The 20,165-nt window shown below is 45.3% G+C and overlaps 1 long non-coding RNA gene across 1 annotated transcript; it reads right to left on the reverse strand.

Moving 5' to 3' along the window:
- Positions 1-3,916: 3,916 nt before the first annotated feature.
- Positions 3,917-5,093, reverse strand: LOC140592566 (uncharacterized). The gene is made up of 3 exons (XR_011992896.1): positions 5,077-5,093; positions 4,341-4,406; positions 3,917-4,194 (listed from the first exon to the last, which is right to left on the reverse strand). It is a non-coding gene; the product is annotated as an uncharacterized lncRNA (long non-coding RNA).
- Between the last annotated feature and the right edge of the window lie 15,072 nt (positions 5,094-20,165).

Consider the following 20,165-nt stretch of genomic DNA (forward strand, 5'->3'; position numbering starts at 1 on the left):
TGGCTCACAGCCAGGTGACGTCACGCCCCAGACCCGCCCATCCAGTGAACTTTTGACCTGTGACCTTTTTGACCTTTGGGTCATAAATCTTTTTGAAAGAAGCGGCATTCTCCATCTCTCTCATGGAGCTAATAAAATTAACTCGAGGCAGAATATTCATTTTTATTGATGACATTCGGGCAGGTGGTGATGAGGGTAGACACATCCATCTTTGAATATCAGCTTCAATATTTCTATAGATTGACATAATAATAATAATAATAATAAATTTTATTTCTAATGCACTTTTCATTAAAACAAATCTCAAAGTGCTACAAAGTAAAATCAGCAATGAAATGCTCGCTTAAAAAGGTGGGTCTTTAGGCCACATTTAAAAGTGGCTACATTCTGTGGTGCCCTCAGATGGTCTGGGAGGGCATTCCAAAGATGAGGGGCAGCAGAGCAAAAGGCCCGATCCCCCATTGTGCGCAGTTTTGTCCTTTGAGTATAGTTGACTTTTGAAATGAGGGATAAGGTAGGTCTCAATTCAATCCCTAAGTATTTAACTTGCGTTGATATCTGAATGTTATTATTATTAGGGACATTGGAACCTCCTGAATTGAGAGGCATCAAAATCGTTTTAGAATGATTGATTTTAAATCCAGAAAGCTTACCAAATTCATCTATGACTTTAAGGGCATTAGGGAGTGAACGCTGCAGGTCAGATAGAAACAATAAAGTATCATCTGCATATAGAGAAATGGAATGGGCTGATGTGCCTAGCTGAATTGGAGTGATATACTTACACTGTCTGATGAACTGTGCCAAGGGTTCTATTGATAGATTAAACACAAGAGGGGATAGTGGGCATCCCATTTAAATATTGAAGATGTCTGAGATATGCCCACTGGTTAATACTCTGGCCATGGGATTGGTGTATAGGGTTAGTATCATTCTAATAAACTTATCACCAAAATTAAACTTTTTCAATGTATACCATAAGTACCCCCATTCCAGTCGATCAAAGGCTTTTTCAGCGTCAATAAATAGGAGGCCACTAGGTGTTTTCAATTTCCCTGATTCACCAATAACATGTAACACTCTACGCACATTATCTGCAGCCAAACGGCCCGTAATAAATCCCGATTGATCTGGATCAATTAATTTATGAATCACCGATCGTAAACGTCTGGCAATAACTCTAGCATATATTTTAACATCTTCATTAATCAAGGAAATAGGCCTATAATTAGAGCATTCTGAATGGTCTTTGCCAGGTTTCGGTAAGACCGTAATTAAAGCCGTATTAAGATCTTTATGAAAATGGCCCTTGGATATGGCGTCATTAATAGTGCGTAACCAGATATGACCTAGAAGATCCCACAGCACCAAATATAAATCAACTGGGATGCCATCAATTCCCGGTGACTTTCCTTTATGTGAATCCATTACTGCATTATGGAGTTCATCCAATGTAATTTCAGAATCTAGACTATCAGCTTCTTCCTTTGAAAGTTTGGTTAAATTTAATTGGTGAAAAAAACTATTTAGCTGGTCTACGTTAGGTTGCATTTCTGAAGTATACAATTTTTCAAAAAATGCCTTAAATATTTTATTGATCTCCATGGGATGCGAAGTGAGACCATTTTTAGGGTTTTTGATTGCTTGAATGTTAAAACGTTGCTCATGTTTTTTCAGAGTCGACTTGGTTTACTTCCATCTATGTAATATTTATGTTTTGTAATATGCATTAAATATTCTGTTCTCTGTCGAAGCAAATCATTAAGAGCAGCCCTTTCAACATTCAATTTCTGTTGTTTTTCTTCAGAAAATTTAAAACCCAATTCCCTCTCTAATTCCCCACACTTGCTCTCTAATGCTGATACTTGTTCAAGATATTTCTTTTTAAGTCTAGCAACGAAGGAGATGGCATTGTTTCTTAAAAACCCTTTGATAGATGCCCAGAACATGTCTTGATTAGAAACAGAACTTTGGTTTACGTTAATAAAAGCAATCAATTCTGCTCTCAGTTGAGAAAGTAAGTCTTCATTTTGCAGTAGAAAAGTATTAAACCTCCATCTGAAAGGTTTACAGAGAGTATTAATCCGGAGATGTGCAAGTACAGCATTATGGTCTGAGATATTTTGTGGTAGAAACTCAATATTGATTAGATCTGAAAGTCAATTCTCGAGAATGATTTGTAACTTGGGGGGAAATAGGTATATTCTTTGACTGTAGGATTGTGTAGTCGCCAAGCGTCACATACATCTAAATCCGCAGTGAACAATCTTAATGCAGTAGAAGATTGAGATTGTGTTACTGAGATTGACGGATTGGAACGATCTAAAACTGTGTCAAGCACCGCATTCATGTCTGCTCCAATAATAATTGAGTATCCATTAAGAGATAAAAGAATTTTCGAAACATTTGGAAAAAAGGAGGCATCATATGAATTTGGGGCGTAAATATTAACAAATGCCAACTTTTTCCCTTCTATTGAAGTACAACAATATGCAACTCTGCCATCATTATCTGAACTTGTATGTTCAACAATGAAGTTAGAATTGCGTATAAGTAAAATTATCACTCCTTTCTTTTTAGAATTACAACTAGATGCCACTATGGGTATATAATGTCTGTTTTGCAATCTTTGGTTATCTGATGCAATTAGGTGGGTTTCTTGAAGGAATGCTACATCAATCTTTTTTCTATGTAAAAGATCTAAAATCTTTGTATGTTTGATAGGGGTATTTAACCCCCTAACATTCAGTGACATAATGTTTATTCTAACGATATTCTGTATTTGGGAAACTCACGCAAATTAACACAAAGTTATAGTATACTAAAAAGATGTCCGTTAGAATTTTCACAGATGTAAACAGAAAACTTGGAATTCCTGAGTGCTTTATGCGCCTGAGCGCCCCCTCCCTCTCCCAAAACCCCTCTTTGGCCAACGTCTGTGGCGATCGCGAGGCAATGACTAAGCACTAATAACCATATCAACCCCCTGAGAAAGGTGATTTCTTGAGGAAAGTTAAATTTACAAAACACTGTATTCAAATGCAAAATTGTGGTCTAACATGTGAGAACTCCCAAACTGAATTTTGTTACATAAAATTTTAACTAGGAACTTATCAAAGTTTTTGTGTTGCCTTGAAGATTGTCCACATTCGTTGTGATATTCGCCAAACTTTTACCCAGAGACTCCATTTCTTCTTTCAGTGTTCGGAGAACTGCACCATTCTCGGTAATATAGTCATTAAAAGGAATAAGAGCTGTCTTTATTGCCTCTGTTAGCATGCTGGAAACCATCTTGCGCATACCCAGACAGCAAAAGGTAACTGTGGCAGATCTGGGCCAGACATTGGATAGAATTTGGTGCAGATCCGCAAAACGGGTTTGCGCCGGGGTCTTTCTTTCCAACGGCCCAATACCGGCACGGATTTGGATTGGGGATCAGGAACAGACCTTGGCCAGTACTGGCCCGATACAGTTATTAATGCTATGATATTTGGTGTGGATCTGGCTCAGATCCGTGACTCAAACTTTACATCTGGGGCTCATTTGGCCCTGGTCTGTGATTGGTGATTAATTTTTTCAGCTACACCTGGGCCAGACATGGCCCAAATAAATCCCCACACATTTCTCATCTTCAAAACAGTTTATTTTTATGTATTTTACATTTCTGAATCTCAATCTCATCCAGAGAACACATAACAGTTTTTCTCATTACAAAAACTCCAGTCATATGAAAAATGTAAAAAATATATTCAAAAACATTGTGACAAGCTTGCATGGAATAAATTGTTCAATTCAATATCAATTGTATTTATAAAAAAAATAATGCATCATGCAATAATTAAAAAAAAATTTTAACGAATTTACGTGTGTGCGGAGACCAAGTATCAAATAGCAAGACATTGAAAATAACAGTCAACTTACATGATAGTTTGGATGGTTAAAGGAAAACAGGTGATCAGCAAAAGTTGGAGCCAGTGGAACCGGGTACAGGTCTGAACATAAAAAAAGTACATTTATTTTACTAATCTCTGAATATACATTGATCTGTGTTTGTGTGTGTGTGGTGGTATCTTACTTGGTCTGTCACTGAAGAGTAGGAAGTAGCACGTCTGAAAGTAAACTGGGAATACAGTTTTCAGACTTTATTCAGGAGGAAAGGAATTCAACATTTGTGCTGGATGATATTGGTGGTGCCTATAGAGTGTCATTTCTAAATCTTAATGTGTTATTCGACAGGGCATCAGGTGGAAATAAAGATCAAGCAACAAGTTTCAAAATCAGGGTACAGGTGCATTATGTGTCTCAAAATGTGACTGTATGTATGTGATATAGCTGGGTACCTGCAAGAGATGATGGGCAGCTTGACCTCAACTTGACTAGCATCAGCAGATGGAATGGAACAAAACCTATGGAGCACAGTTCAAAGAAATAGGAGATATTTAGCTACTCAAAAAAAACTCTAACACTGCTGCAAAAATGAGAATCTGAATTTGAAATGAACAAGTAAGAAACTGAAAAAAGGGGGAAAAATACACTTAATGTTTCACCTAATAGATAAAATACACTTCAAATCTAAATAAATATATTTGTTCAAACACTATCAAAATTAAATCTGAAAAAGATTTTATGCTAACACTAGCAATAAACGTTATGCAAACATTTAACTAAATGAAGTTTGCTGATTTATCCAAAAACCGTGTAAACAGGGTCCCATCAACTGGGCCTACTAAGTTTGAGCAACTTTAAGTAACGTTTGCATGCTAACCAGATAAATGAACTGGAAGACACAAACAGGCTGGAAATGAGCTTAGATAATATTTACTGCCAAGTTGGTGACACTGAACCCAAAATTAGAATTTTACGCAGACGTACAAAAATATTGCCCGCATCTCATTGCACATAACATCCACGCGAACGGAGATATTCACCAATTTTGATAACAGGCTTTCACCACAATCGCCAATTCTTACTTTAAGCCTACTTTCGCATTAGTTATGTTTTTTAATCGCATGGATGGAACTATCAGCTATATGTCAATCTGATGTCAATCTTAATATAGTTTTATAATGCACTTACCAAGAACCACAAGCAGGTCTTCACTGGTTGTTGTGTGACTCTTCAGTTACCTCTTACTGAGGCATGTACACGCGCATCTGCGAGATTTAAAAAAGCGCGGGTCGGGTCTGCGCTGCTGCTCCGGACCAGATACGGACCTTTCTGACGGAAAGATTTTTAATGACATTTTCTTAGAAACTGACTCCGGGGACTCTGTATTACTTGTGCTTTTAGATTTAACAGCGGCTTTTGACACTATAGACCATGAGATCCTTCTATCCAGGTTGGAACAGTGGGTGGGCATTACAGGCTCAGCCTTGCAGTGGTTTAGGTCCTACCTCTCTGATAGAAGTTTTTGTGTTGGTATAGATGGCTTCACCTCAAATTCTGCTGCCTTTCCTTGGGGGGTACCACAGGACTCCATTCTTGGTCCGCTTTTATTTTCTTTGTATCTGCTGCCACTTGGAGCTATTTTCCGGGAACATATATCTTTTCATTTTTATGCAGATGACTGTCAGGTTTACCTCCCATTAAAGCACAGTGGGGCAGGTTCTGTCCAGCTTCTCCTGGACTGCCTCTTTGTTATGTTGTTTATACCTAATGCCTCCAGCAGATCTCCTCACATCGACCTCTCCTCCTTGGCCCTATTTGAGAGAGCCTTGATTACAAATTTGGGTATTAAAATGGATCCTACTTTAAAAATGGATAGTCAGGTAAATGCTGTTTTTTCCATTTGAGGCGGGTAGCAATGATTAAGCCTATATTGTCAAGGCGGGACCTGGAATCGGTTGTGCATGCTTTTATAACCTCTCGTCTTTACTATTGCAAAGCTTTATTCTTCAGAATCAGCCAGGCTGCTATGGCTCACCTACAGTTGGTGCAAAACGCCACAGCATGTTTTTTAACTGGTGTAGGGAGACGAGAGCATATTACCCCAATCTTGGCTTCCCTTCACTGGCTTCCAGTGTACTTTAGGATCCGTTTTTAAATTCTTTTATTTGTGTTTAAATGGTCTTGCTCCAGCCTACCTGGCGGAATTGCTGCACTGATACGTTCCATCTCGCCCTCTTAGGTCCACACCAATTACTGTTTCAAATACTGAAAACCCAATGCAAACTTTGAGGTGATCGAGCTTTTTCAGTAGCAGCTCCACAACTATGGAATGAATTACCATTACACATTCGACAGGCTCCATCGGTGGATGTTTTTAAATCTTGTGTAAAAACTCATTTTTACTCTCTGGCCTTCAACCCAGTGTGAAGTGCAGTGGTTCCCAAACTTTTTCCAGCCGCGTACCCCCTGCTACCAACGACTCTTAATTAGTGTCTATAAATAGATTGCAATACCGCATGCATAAAAATAATAATACTGAACAGTCGATTATTTCTCACCACCAAATGAATTTATTAATATATTTTAGTAATAGATTGTTGCTATCCGGTGGGAGAATTTCACAGTAGGGATGGGCACGGAAAAGGTTTTTGGTTCCCATCCCATTCGCGTTGGAGGGTTTCCGTTCCCGTCCAATTTAACCGGCAAATTTTCAAAACCCATTCCCATCCCGTTCAGTCCTGTGGGATGTCATTCCCGTACCGTCCCATTCCCGTCAAATTTCAAAAAATCTTCTACCCGTGTTTTTCATATATTTCCATTAGCACTTGTTTTCCGCGACCAGAGTGGCAGATATTTTTGACTAGGGTCCTGAGAAAGTTGCACCAGCATCATACTGGTGCATGCCATGGCAGAATTTCAGAATAGAAAAATACGCAGGACTTTATTTAATGTGCGGTTAGACGCTGTTAGAGACAGTTAAGTTATCTGTGACAAAGCTCTCCAGTGAGTGTCATGCCCCGATCGTCCGCTCCTTCCGTGTGCCAAGCCCCCTCGTTAACCCTGTGTGGATTCCCCATGTTTACCAGCTGTTCCTGATTGTTGTCAAACTTGTCATTAGTCCATTGTATTTAGTCCGTGTTTCCGTTTGTTTCTCCAGTCCTGTCATTGTATTGTAATTCTGCTTTACCGCTAGTGTGTGTTCCTTTTGCTCATTAAACCCCGCATTTCCCCGATCCTATGTCTCCTCGCCTCTGCTTCCCCGGTCAGCGTTGTGACAGTGAACCTACTTCCATGCTGCAATGTGAACATTTGCCATGTTCCTAAAAATTCTGTTTATTGCACAGTGTCTGACCACACAGACCTAGATCATACTGGACATATCAACTGGACATATTTTCCACTATTACAGATTGATGTCTTGCATACAGTATACTGATTTTATCGATTACTCAAGAACATACAATATAATTAATACCAATTGTTTTCACTGTAAAAATAATTCCCATGGTTGTTCATATTCTCATTCTTACTTAATATTTACTTTTTAATAATATATATAACGAACCGAATCAGGCTTAATCAAGATAGGTGATCTATCACTTTAACGATCCCCAAAATTAACCTCCTGGACCGGACAAATACAAATTAACGAATGATTAAACATTATATGCGTCTCTTTTTGTATGTTTTCTAAATAAGACCGCGTGCCCATACCCAACTGTAATAGCGATTAAAGCGATCTATTCTTTTAGTATTTATGTTAAAGCAAGACATTTATTTTATTACTGTTGTGGGATTAATCTTTGGAAACACTTAAATTTAATAAGCACAAAAACATATGACATAAACGCGACTGTATTTTGTGTTTTACGGCTTTTTTGGAGGTCACCGACTCCGCTGTTGTGAGAATTACTGACTGTCTCGTTGTTCGAATTCGTGATTCCCCCTGCTCCCTCGCGTACCCCCTACAGCCTCTTGCGTACTCCAGAGGGTACGCGTACCCTAGTTTGGGAACCGCTGTTTTAGTGGATGTTTTGTGTTCTTTATGTAGTTTCTACTTTTAGTATCATTAAGGGTCCAAAGCACAAAGTGCTATGGAACATTATTGTTTTTGTTAGGATTATTATTATTTTTCTTCCCTAAAACTGAATGCCCAGTCTAAACCATAAGTCCTAGGCCGACCAAACTTGGTATGATGATTGTAATTCCTACCCACTACTCAGGTTGTCCGACCCGTCCGACTCAGCCGTAGCGCCCCCCAACACGTTTCGGTCGATATCTCCTGTCCTGTTTGTCCTACAATCGAAATTCTTTTTTCTGCTGATACAGACAGCCATGCCCTACCAAAAAGTGAATGGGACTATGAAGTTCCACCTACTTAGATTTTTTGCTAAATTGCATAATTTGCAAATCGTACTTTTTCCTTAAAGTCCTAGCTTGTCCTACCAAATCAGACAAATGAGGTGTCAAACGAATCAGAACTATGAGTTGATCAACAGTTAGTCCAAAAATTTGGAAATTTTGTATCCTACGGCCATTAGCCACACCCAAACAATTCCCAAATTTGGCCCATCTTGGTCTGACTGCTATAACTTGGCCGTGCCTTAGCCTACCTTGACCAAATTTGAAAAACTCCCTCCCGACACCATTCTGGGGACACGCTCCAAGGCGGGCCGCATTTCGTTAATAGGGGGCGCTACAGCTAAAAACTGCCAATATCTCCTGACTGCCTCAGCCAATGCAACTGAAATTTGGTACATATTTACTAGGTCAGACATGTACAATGGCAGTCATAAGTCCTACAAGAGTGGCCGCCATCAGCCAATCAAAATCAATCAGCCATTTGACAGGCTTATCAATGACCACTCCAAACCAAATTTGGATGGTACATTTCTTCTCTGACCCTCAGCCATCCCTGTAAAGGACAGCTCACTCGGCCAGATTGGGGCGCTATACATTTGCATTTCTGCCTATTTCTCCAGAACTGCCAAGCCTACAGTTGAAATTTATTGCCAGTCCAATTGACTCGTGACAAATCCAACTATATACATAGAACTTGGTTCTCCATCTTTGCGTTTTTGCAAGATTTATATTTATATTTTTCGTTAACCTCCCAGGATTTTCACCAAACCTACATAAATCTGGTGTCATTCAAATCAGGAGACAATCCTTTTAAAGATTTAGAAAAAAAACTTAAACTTTCGGTAAGGTATGGCCACCAGCCACACCCTGACTGTACCGGTACCACACCCATTTCAATCAGACAGCTATATCTCAGGCATGCTTCAGCCAATCATTACCAAATTTGGCTGTACCCCAGACAGACCCTCCAAATTTCATGTTGATCAGTCAAACGGGAGCTACAGCCACTGTTTATATATGTCCAAGACCCACCTAGGCTAATTCAGCTAAAATGAGTTACCAGATCAGGTAGGAAGGTGTCTACTGATCTCACCCATCTTACCAACAATTGACATTTAGATGTCAAAACCTTAATGGCTAAAACTAAATTACAGAAATGAGTTGAAGACTGACCGACATTCCTGTTTGGGTACACCATGACAAGGGTAGCTGGGTCTGGCTATTTCCCTTAACTGATCGCTTTAGGCCAGCAGCCATGAAATTAAGTTCTTGGTATGAAACGTCCATCCATCCATCCATCCATTTACTTCCGCTTATCCGAGGTCGGGTCGTGGGGGCAGCAGTCTCAGCAGGGAAACCCAGACTTCCCTCTCCCCGGCCACTTCCTCCAGCTCCTCTGGGGGGATCCCGAGGCGTTCCCAGGCCAGCCGAGAGACATAGTCCCTCCAGCGTGTCCTGGGTCTTCCCCGGGGCCTCCTCCCAGTGGGACATGCCCGGAACACCTCACCAGGGAGGCGTCCAGGAGGCATCCTAAACAGATGCCCGAGCCACCTCATCTGGCTCCTCTCAATGTGGAGGAGCAGCGGCTCTACTCTGAGTCCCTCCCGAATGACCGAGCTCCTCACCCTATCTCTAAGGGAGAGCCCAGCCACCCTGCGGAGAAAACTCATTTCGGCCGCTTGCACTCGCGATCTCATTCTTTCGGTCACTACCCACAGCTCATGACCATAGGTGAGGGTAGGAACGTAGATCGACCGGTAAATCGAGAGCTTTGCCTTTTGGCTCAGCTCCTTCTTCACCACGACAGACCGATGCAGCGCCCGCATCACTGCTGACACCGCACCGATCCGCCTGTCGATCTCCCGCTCCATCCTTCCCTCACTCGTGAACAAGATCCCGAGATACTTAAACTCCTCCACTTGGGGAAGGACCTCCTCCCCGACCTGGAGAGAGCACTCCACCCTTTTCCGGCTGAGGACCATGGTCTCGGATTTGGAGGTGCTGATTTTCATTCCAGCCGCTTCACACTCGGCTGCGAACTGTTCCAGTGAGAGCCGAAGGTCACGGTCTGATGAGGCCAACAGAACCACATCATCTGCAAAAAGCAGAGACCTAATCCTGAGGTCACCAAACCGGACACCCTCAACGCCCTGGCTGCGGCTAGAAATTCTGTCCATAAAGGTTATGAACAGAATCGGTGATAAAGGGCAGCCCTGGTGGAGTCCAACCCTCACCGGGAACGAGTCCAACTTACTACCGGCAATGCGGACCAAGCTCTGGCACCGGTCATACAGGGACCGAACAGCCCTTATAAGGCAGTCCGGCACCCCGTACTCCCGGAGCACTCCCCACAGGACTCCCCGAGGGACGCGGTCGAATGCCTTCTCCAAGTCCACAAAGCACATGTAGACTGGTTGGGCAAACTCCCACGCACCCTCCAGGACCCTGCCGAGAGTATAGAGCTGGTCCACTGTTCCACGGCCAGGGCGAAAACCACACTGCTCCTCCTGAATCCGAGGTTCGACTATTCGACGGACCCTCCTCTCCAGCACCCCCGAATAGACCTTACCAGGGAGGCTGAGGAGTGTGATCCCCCTATAGTTGGAACACACCCTCCAGTCTCCCTTCTTAAAGATGGGGACCACCACCCCGGTCTGCCAATCCAGAGGCACCGCCCCCGATGTCCACGCAATGCTGCAGATGCGTCAACCAAGACAGCCCCGCAACATCCAGAGCCTTGAGGAACTCCGGGCGGATCTCATCCACCCCCGGGGCCCGGCCACCAAGGAGCTTTTTAACCACCTCAGCAACCTCTGCCCCAGAGATAGGTAAGTCCACCCCCAAGTCCCCAGACTCTGCTTCCTCATTGGAAGGCGTGTCGGTGGGATTGAGGAGGTCTTCGAAGTATTCCTTCCACCGACCCACAACGTCCCGAGCTGAGGTCAGCAGCGCACCATCCCCACCATAAACAGTGTTGATGCTGCACCACTTTCCCGCCCTGAGACGCCGGATGGTGGACCAGAATCTCCTCGAAGCCATTTGGAAGTCGTTCTCCATGGCCTCGCCAAACTCCTCCCATACCCGAGTTTTTGCCTCAGCGACCGCCGAAGCCGCGTTCCGCTTAGCCTGCTGGTACTCATCAGCTGCTTCCGGAGTCCCACAGGCCAAAAAGGCCCGATAGGACTCCTTCTTCAGCTTGACGGAATCCCTCACCACCGGTGTCCACCAGTGGGTTCGGGGATTGCCACCGCGACAAGCACCGACCACCTTACGGCCACAGCTCTGGTCAGCCGCCTCCACAATGGAGGCGCGGAACGTGGCCCATTCGGACTCGATGTCCCCCGCCTCCCCCGGAACATGGGAGAAGTTCTGCCGGAGGTAGGAGTTGTAGGATCACGCAGGCCCCACAGCCAGTATTTTATGGCCGCTGAGGGAGTGAGTCGGCCATGCCAAGATCTCCCTCCGTACCTCTTTGACCCAGGGCCCCTCTCCAGGAAGCCGAAGCCCGCATTCCAATGTTTATGGCCCTCAAACGGAGGACCCAGATAGTGGAAAGGGGGGGAGATCCTGCATCTCTCTGGAGTGGGACAAAGCTAAAATCATATGCCATCTATTGTGTAATTGATTGTGTGTTATCCTCACTATTATTTGGCATCATTACTGTAAACTTGGTGGATGTGTATGTGTCAGTCACCATTGTCTTCTATTCCTCTTATGAATGTCCCATTGTATCTTCACCACTTGGACAATTATATACATATATATATACATATATATATATATTAATATGCACAGATAGGTAAACACTGGGGTTATCCAACCACGTGCTCACACCTCTCTCAGAGAATAGGGGAAATGAGTTTAAGTGGTGTAACCAAGTAGGTAGAAATGTTTGAGCACATAGTTATTTAGTTAATAGAACTAAGGAAGGCCCCCACCCCTCACCAAAAGGGGGGGGGAAGGGGTAGAAATGCGGTTGCTTATCTATGCCTTACAGTCGTAAATCAGAGATTCGCGCTCTTTTCCTGCCTCCCTTTGTCTGAAAGAGACTATGCAATGTATGTTGAAACTTGTGTACTGAACCTTTTTTTTAATAGCCCGATTTGCTACATTTTATAATTTGGCAATGTATAATGAACCCTGTTCTTTTACTGAAGTAAAGAAAGTTACCCAAGCCATCCTTAATTAGGACACACTGTATGCAATGGGGTACAGCTTCAGTAAAATATACCTGAACTAGTCACAGCTGTGAGATATGCCACCTAGCCCTGTATTCTGTACATTGATGGCAATAATAAGCATGCACCTCATAAGAGGAATTATAAATTAATCAATGAAAATTAGCAAAGGTTTGGATCAAAGGTGGAATATCATGTTTGGTATCAATGTCATCCTAAATTATGTCCGAATGTGAATCCGGGGACGGATTATTACACAATTGTTTAATTTAATTTAAAGACTGTTACACCCTCAGTGCAAGAAGGAGCGCTTCCGTCGATCATTCCTCCCCACAGCTATTAGACTTTACAACACATCACTGCAGTGACCACATAATCAATCAATATATATATAATCCCTTTATATGTACATATGTGTGTATATATATGTATATGTGTGTGTGTGTGTGTGTATATATGTATGTATGTATATATATATATATATATATATATATTTCAGCAGCTGCTATCCATATACCTAGCCTTGTGTATATGTCTCTTTTTTCTTACATTTTTACTTATATATTTTTACAGTTTTAGAAATTGTTTTCTAAATTGTATTGTTATTTTTTTGCTGATCCTATGGATCCTGTCCTTTTTTTGTACTGTCTTTTTTTCATTATTGCTGCTGTTTTCTCAAAGAATTTCCCCATTGTGGGATTAATAAAGTCTAATCTAATCTAATCTAATCTAATCTAATCTAATTGAACCTATCCAAAGCTAAATTACTTAATTAAAATCAGCACAAAAGTTGGCCAAAGACCACCATAAATCTATGGGGACATTCGGGGAGCCTGCAACCGGCCCCTCGGATCCAGGTACCAATTCTCATTGGGTATGAGTTGGACCCTGGGTCATGAATATTCATGGGACCCATGGGGCATAAAAACCTCACACCCAGAGAAAAAAAAGGAGAAGGAGGAGAAAACATCAAAAAGAAAAGAAGAAAATGCGAAGCCTCCAATCCAAGACTGCGGGAGAAACTACGCGCGGAGAAGATTAAATCTACCATCGAAACTACGAAGCCTCTTCGCCGCGAGTTTCAACAAAAGATAAAGCTGATCCCCGCTGCAATCACGTAAACTCACTGTCAACTCGCTCATAGGCAACTAGTACCGGCTGATTTACACTGAAATCTGGGTTGCCTGTTTAGATCCTAGGCTTGCCGTTGCAGAACAGTATTTAATCAAAGCTGATCACTGTTTCCTACTGTAAATCCATTTTCCGTAATTTCGTTATTGTGTTTGTATGTATTATGTTATGTTTAATGTTTGTCCTGTTTTAGTGTAGTATTAGAATAAACGCATGCTGTTCACATTTTAAATCTCCCTCTCTGTGCTTACAATAAGTCACTTTATTGGTCTGAATCCCGTTACTGAGCTTTGAAGTCCCACTCGCGTCCTCAAGTATCGCGAGACTCTCTCTTTGGCCAAGAGCTGAGTCGCTAGGTTACAGAGAGAAGCTAACCCGGTGGACGGGCAGCTATCTTAGACTGAGTAGTGATACCAACGAATGAATTCCATTCACATTCTGGACTTAAATCATCCAGCTCTTTACCAAGTGGGACTAATATAAAGACTGTGATATCGGAACAACAACTCAAACCTAATATTCCCTATTTAATTGTGGATGAATTAATCATTAATTAATTCATAATCAATTCCCCTGAACATTGGTGGAAAACCACCCCCATTTGAGCTGTTCAATTCCTACATAATTGGTGGAGAATGTGGGTACCGATTTAAACTTATTGTGAGCACAAAATTTAAACTTTTTTACAAGTAAACAGTCGAATAGGCATTACTGTTAACGGATTGCATTGGTTGACGATTGAGCGAACCGCAGTCAAAGGCATCAGAACGGAACTACGCGGGTTCCCTACTGTGCCTTACTAGTAATAGTTTGTTTAAATTTTGCGTTTTATTTAAGCATTTTATTTTAGGTTTCGTTTTCTTAACTGCAGTAAACGCTTATCCTATATCTGACGAGATTCTCAGGTGTAGTGCGTTGTTTCCAGGATAGATTCGGACGAGGTTCTCCGTCTCTAACATCCTGCCAGAGATCTCTAAATTAGCGAACAGGAATTCCCGTTACGAGTTTCTAACCTGAATTCTGTTGTGCTTAGACTCCCTGAGTTAAGACCGATAGCGTAGCTAACTATCCTCTTACTCACACGTTTGTGCCTGCTTTAGAGAAGAGCAAGCTTAACGCCACCACGGGCAAATAGCCGGAGGGTGTGTGTGTTATTTAACGGGAGTCTGGTGCAGAAAACCCGCCGTGGTATAAGCACCATTCGCGACGTGACGCGACAGCACACTCGCTGCTTGGATCCGTCGCCAAAAGGCAAGCGCCGCCTTGCTGTCGTAGTAAGGTTCAGAGGTCTTAAGCCGCGCACCGCGCAGACCATAGTGTGCTTGCATTAAAGATCGATTTTCTAGCATTGGCAAACCAGCATTGTCTAGCGATCGCCTCGATTACGAGTGCCGTCCACGAACGCCACCGTAATCACATCTGGGTCGGATAAGGCCACAGGCCTGCCCCGACACCACTGCAAGGGTCACAAACGCCTCCCACCAAGGGAGTAACGCCATTTTGGATTGCGCCTCTAGGGGTCAACCATAGAAGTACAACGCCATTTTGGATTGCGCCTCTAGGGGTCAACCATAGAAGTACCACGCCATTTAAATTGCGCCTCTAGTGGTCAGCTCCGAAAACATTGAATTGGATCCCAAGGCATTGTACTCTGAGCAGAAGTCAACCATAGGACTACTTTTATTCAACTTGGTGGCATCTAATTAGTTAATTGTTACACAATCAACTTAGGTTTATGATAAATTAATTAGAATCTCATTTGATTTAATTTGACTTTTCCTCTCCCTGTTTCATTTTAATGTGGGCTTTTGACATTTTATGATTTTAATTACTCCCTTCCCCAACACAAGGACTTGGGCAAGGGTTTGAATTAAATACATAAAATCAATAATAATAAATCAGTTACTTGCCCTACCACCTCAGGCAGCGGTTGGGGTTCTGAGTGTGATCAGTCAAGCTTTTCCGGTACTGGGTGTTTACCATCCGCTCTAATTGGTGGAGCTTGTCCGAGTTGCTGCTGTCACTGCTTGCGATCTTACAGTTTGTCAGAACTGAAAGGGAAGTTCTCAGCAATTGGACGCCCAAAAGCGCGCCAGCTGGGCTGCACCCACTGACTCATTAAGGGCAAGGTTGGCAGGTATCTCGGGAGGTCATTACAAGTTTGAGCGGACCTCGTCTAGGGCAAAGTTCAGGAGAACAGCCCTAGCTTGGACTCTCAATCGGTTGGGTGACACCCGAGTGCCGTTGCGCCGTCTCTTGTTCGAGTCAGGGCCAGGCAGTGCGCCCAATAAGCTGAGCCCCACCTGGGTTGTCTCAGTTGTGCGTACAGAACACGCCCTTTTCCAAGTTGACATTGCTGGGGATCGGGGGAGTGGGAGCCGGGCTCGGGCCTGCTTGGCTAAGATTGAGCTGTGGGACGTGCCTTGTCCGGGAGAGACACCTGACAGCATTCAAACCCCTCCACTCCAGTAGATAGCTTAACACCGCGACACACCACATAAAGACAAGCAGAACAGAACCTCCCAATTTTTCCTCTTCTGGTTAGATCTGATCTGCAACGGCAAGCCAGGTTTTGAACGCGGTCCCACTGCTATTGCCGCTGGAAATTCTCCTTGTTCCCCCAACTTCCCTTCTCTCTCCTGACAGCCCATCAGTAGTCACACCCACAGCCGGTGGTGTGACTCCTTCCAGACTTAGCTGTCGTTTCTTCTCCCTACCACAGACACTCACAGGGAACAACTTTTCTTCATTTATTTTGTCTGGGTATCCAGTTTCGTGGTTCAATACATCCGCCCTGTTACCCATTGACCGGCCCTAGTCCTATTTGTTTTTTTACTTTCTTTGATTTGTCACCTCAGTTTCAGGTAGCAGGCCACCCGCCTAGCCCATACCCGCCTGAGAGCAACAGACCTCTAGTGTCACCCTTCAGTCAATCAAGTCACTATGGCCCACAGAGAAAGCCCCCTGGACCAATGGAAAGCCTTAGGCACCTGGCTGGACGTCATGACTGGTGATTTCCTGCCCGGTCACACGGAGCTCATACAGGAAAAAGGCATGGACCAAATTGATGAGGACATTGCTGAACTCATGGCCACGCCACCTACTCAGAAGCCCGGGAGCAAAGAGCTAACCAAAGTACTCGGCTCCCTAGCACACAAGCTTCTAGCCAGGCTGATGATGGGTGAAGAAGAAACATCCCGCCTCCAGGAACAGGTGCAAATCCTCAAGCAACGGGATGGAGACACCCGAAGACTACTGGCCGAGAGTCATCAAGATGCTATCCAAGCACAAGATCGCATCGAGAAGTTGGAGCAAGAACTCCAGCAAAAGAGGACCCCATCCCCAGAGGGGGAGGAGACCATAGAAGATGACACACATAAACTCACTGAAGAGCTTCAACAGGCCCTGGAAGAGCTCCGAGTTCAGGCTGATCAACGAGAACAGAAAGCCAGAGCCACCCGAGAGGACCTCACGGCCAAACTCAACCAGGTTGAAACCCTGTTGGATAGAGCCCACAAAGAGCTCCATGAAAGGAACAACCGAATCCAAACCCTGGAGGACCATCGGGTTGAAGGCCAAAGGCAAGTTCGCGAGCTCAGGCACCAGGTGACAGATCTCCGAGAACAGCTCAGTGATGCTAAGAAGAAGCACCAGGCTGATGCTACGGAACTTGACCAGTTGAGCCAAGAACTCGAACGGGCGCGCGCAACGAAGGCAGAATATGAAACGCCGTACAACCCAGCAAGAGCACCAGGGTCCCCTCCTGCCACACTGCCGCCCCCAAGGCAGTTGTATCCGGCTCCAGTAACTACTCACAGGGTGGAAGGACCACCCCACCTATCCAGCAACTTCAAGGAACCAAGCGCCTGGAGGGCCCATTTCAAGGAAGACTCCCCAGACAGCACGAGCCTACCAAGACCAGTCCCTCACCGCTACAGACTCACCACCAAAGAGCTGGACAAGGTAGCCCGGAACGTGAACCAGTTCACCCCTGACCCTACGGGCGGCCACGACATACATGCCTACTTACAAGATGTTAACTTCCACCTCCAAAGGCTGGACAATGTGACCCATGAAGATAGACTCTACCTCATCAGGATCACCTCCAGCCTAGAGGTCCGCAGCTTCTTGGATCGACAGCCAGATCAAGTCAAGATGGACCCCAAGCTGCTACATGAAGCACTGACTCGAGAATTCTCTGATCCAGAGTCAGAACAAGGTCTTACTACGGCACTCGACGTCAGACAGAGTAGACAGGAAACGTCCCAAGTCTACTACAACCGCTTACGGCGAGCCTACTTCGGGTCCAAAAATGAGCCAGGCATGGAAGAAGATGTAAACTTCAAGATTCTCTTCCTCCGGAATCTCCATCCCACCGTGAATCATCACATCGGGCTCATGGCGTGCCCCCACACCATGACCAGCCAGCGGCTGCGAGACTTGGCAATCAAGGCCTATAACAAGCAACGAGCAGCAACAACAGAGAAACCACCCAAGCCTACCACAGTGCTGAACCTGGTGACGCAAGACCCCAGCCTACCCTTAGAAGGTGGCCACTCTCAACCCCCTGCTCCAACCCGTAACCATGGTTGGAAGGTCACGGGCCCCAGAGAGCGATACCCCAGCTCACGCCCTCAGCAGGCAAAGACCCAGCCAGGTCAGTGGGAGAAACAACGCCACCATAACAAGGGCAAGCCACAAGCACGGGATTCGTGGAACAAGGAGGAAGACCGGCGTCCTAACTCCGGCTCTCCCCCGAGACCGCGAAGAACCCTACCACGGAACCAGTCCAATGGAACAAGGGATTTGGAACGGGATGCAAAGCCGGAACCGTCCCAGAAAGAGGAGGAGTCCGCCCTGCTTCAAATGCTGCGCGACTTCTTCGAACGGAATTCCCCCAAGAGTCCCGGGAATTTTCGAGAGAAAGATCCCAAGTGACTAGGACGAGGGGGCCAGCCGTCACCTGAACCCGCACCTGACCATACCCGTGAATTGCCTTGGCCTTCAACCCCAGGCAACATTCGAACCCCACCGGTCATTCCTATCATAACCAGGGAAGAAGCCCTGCCTCCAATAGGAAAACCTGCGGACTCACACCTCGTTGTCACAGTTGATGTTGCTGCCCCCACCACAGAACCCGACCAGGGAGATGAGCCCTCGCCTGTGCCTGACAGCGTTGTTCTTGTGGTGTGTCGTGATTCAGAACACCAACCCGACGATGGCAACACCTCGCCAATCTCCGTCCAGGCCCCTGCACCGCGATTCCTGGGGGACTTGGTGGAAAGGGGGGTTGCCAAGAAGCTGTATCTATCCCTCACCCTAGAGGATGTGATCACCTTGGAGGCCCTCATCGACACGGCAGCAGACATCACGCTCATGTCTACCAGCCTCTTCCTACAGGTGCAACACCTAGCTGCTTGGGAGAACAAAACCCTCCAGCTCAAGAAGTGCTCCCTGGACGTGCAGGCTTATTCACCAATAGGCACCAGGATCGAACACGTGATGCCACTCAACTTGTCCATTGGCCCAATGAACGTGATGCACCCCATATACATTTCCCAACTCGAATCCATCCCTCTCCTCATTGGAAAAGACCTCCTGAACCGGTTTGAGCCACTGCTGGACCTGCAGCGCTTAAAAATCTGGGCTCAGGTCCGAGAACCACTGCCCTTACCGGCATCCAACACCGTCATGGGGGAATGCCAAACCTTGGCTGTCTCCCCAAACTTCACTCCGCACCAAGGAGAAGACTCCCCTCCAGATCAGCATCTCAACGCAGGAGACCCATACCAGCGACATGACTCCTTCCTGTGCAGCCTGGATCCTACGCCGGGACCCTATCGTCCCAAGGTCAGGGACGGCATTCGGCTCCAAGGCATGGAAGTCATGGACGTGGTGATGACTTTGGGGGTGGAAAAATCCGCTATTAGCCAGAAACTGTACGAGGAACTAAGGCAAAGAGACGTTCCCGTGCCACATGCCAGTAAAGCCTCGAGGTTCCCGCTGAGCACGGACCCAGAGTCCACTGTCTCAGCCACAGGCATCTGTGCCCTGGACCTCATCTGGAACCAGCGATCTCTGAGGCATTACTTCACGATCATCCCAAGTCTTCCACACTCGGTCCACATTGGTGCGGATCTACTGGTCAGAATGGCCATCCAAGTGGACACAATCAACAACGTCCTTTGGACCTCCCTACGGGGACAAATGCACCAATCCGAGGTGAACCTTGACAACCTCTGTTCAGGACAGACCATTCCGGAAGCATGCGCAATGGTCACCGAACGAACTGTGACACTCCCCGCATACAGGAAAGGCATCTCGATGCGCCTGAACATGCAGAAAGGCCAAACGCTAGACCACTCCATGGCCTTTTTCCAGCCGTCCGCCCAAGCAACGGAATTGGGACTCACCCTGGAGGCCATGCCGCTCCTGAAGGTAACAGGTCGGACAGTGTATGTGCTCGTCAATAACTGCACGGCAGCCGACATCACTGTACCCAGGGCAACCAGGGTAGGATGGCTCATCAGCCAACAGTTCCATGATTTTGACCTAGCACTTCCGGTGATTAGTCAGATCCCCACTAACTTGCTGACAGCCCAGCTG

This window comes from Paramormyrops kingsleyae, chromosome 1 (assembly GCF_048594095.1).
Source record: "Paramormyrops kingsleyae isolate MSU_618 chromosome 1, PKINGS_0.4, whole genome shotgun sequence".
Classification (NCBI taxonomy): domain Eukaryota; kingdom Metazoa; phylum Chordata; class Actinopteri; order Osteoglossiformes; family Mormyridae; genus Paramormyrops; species Paramormyrops kingsleyae.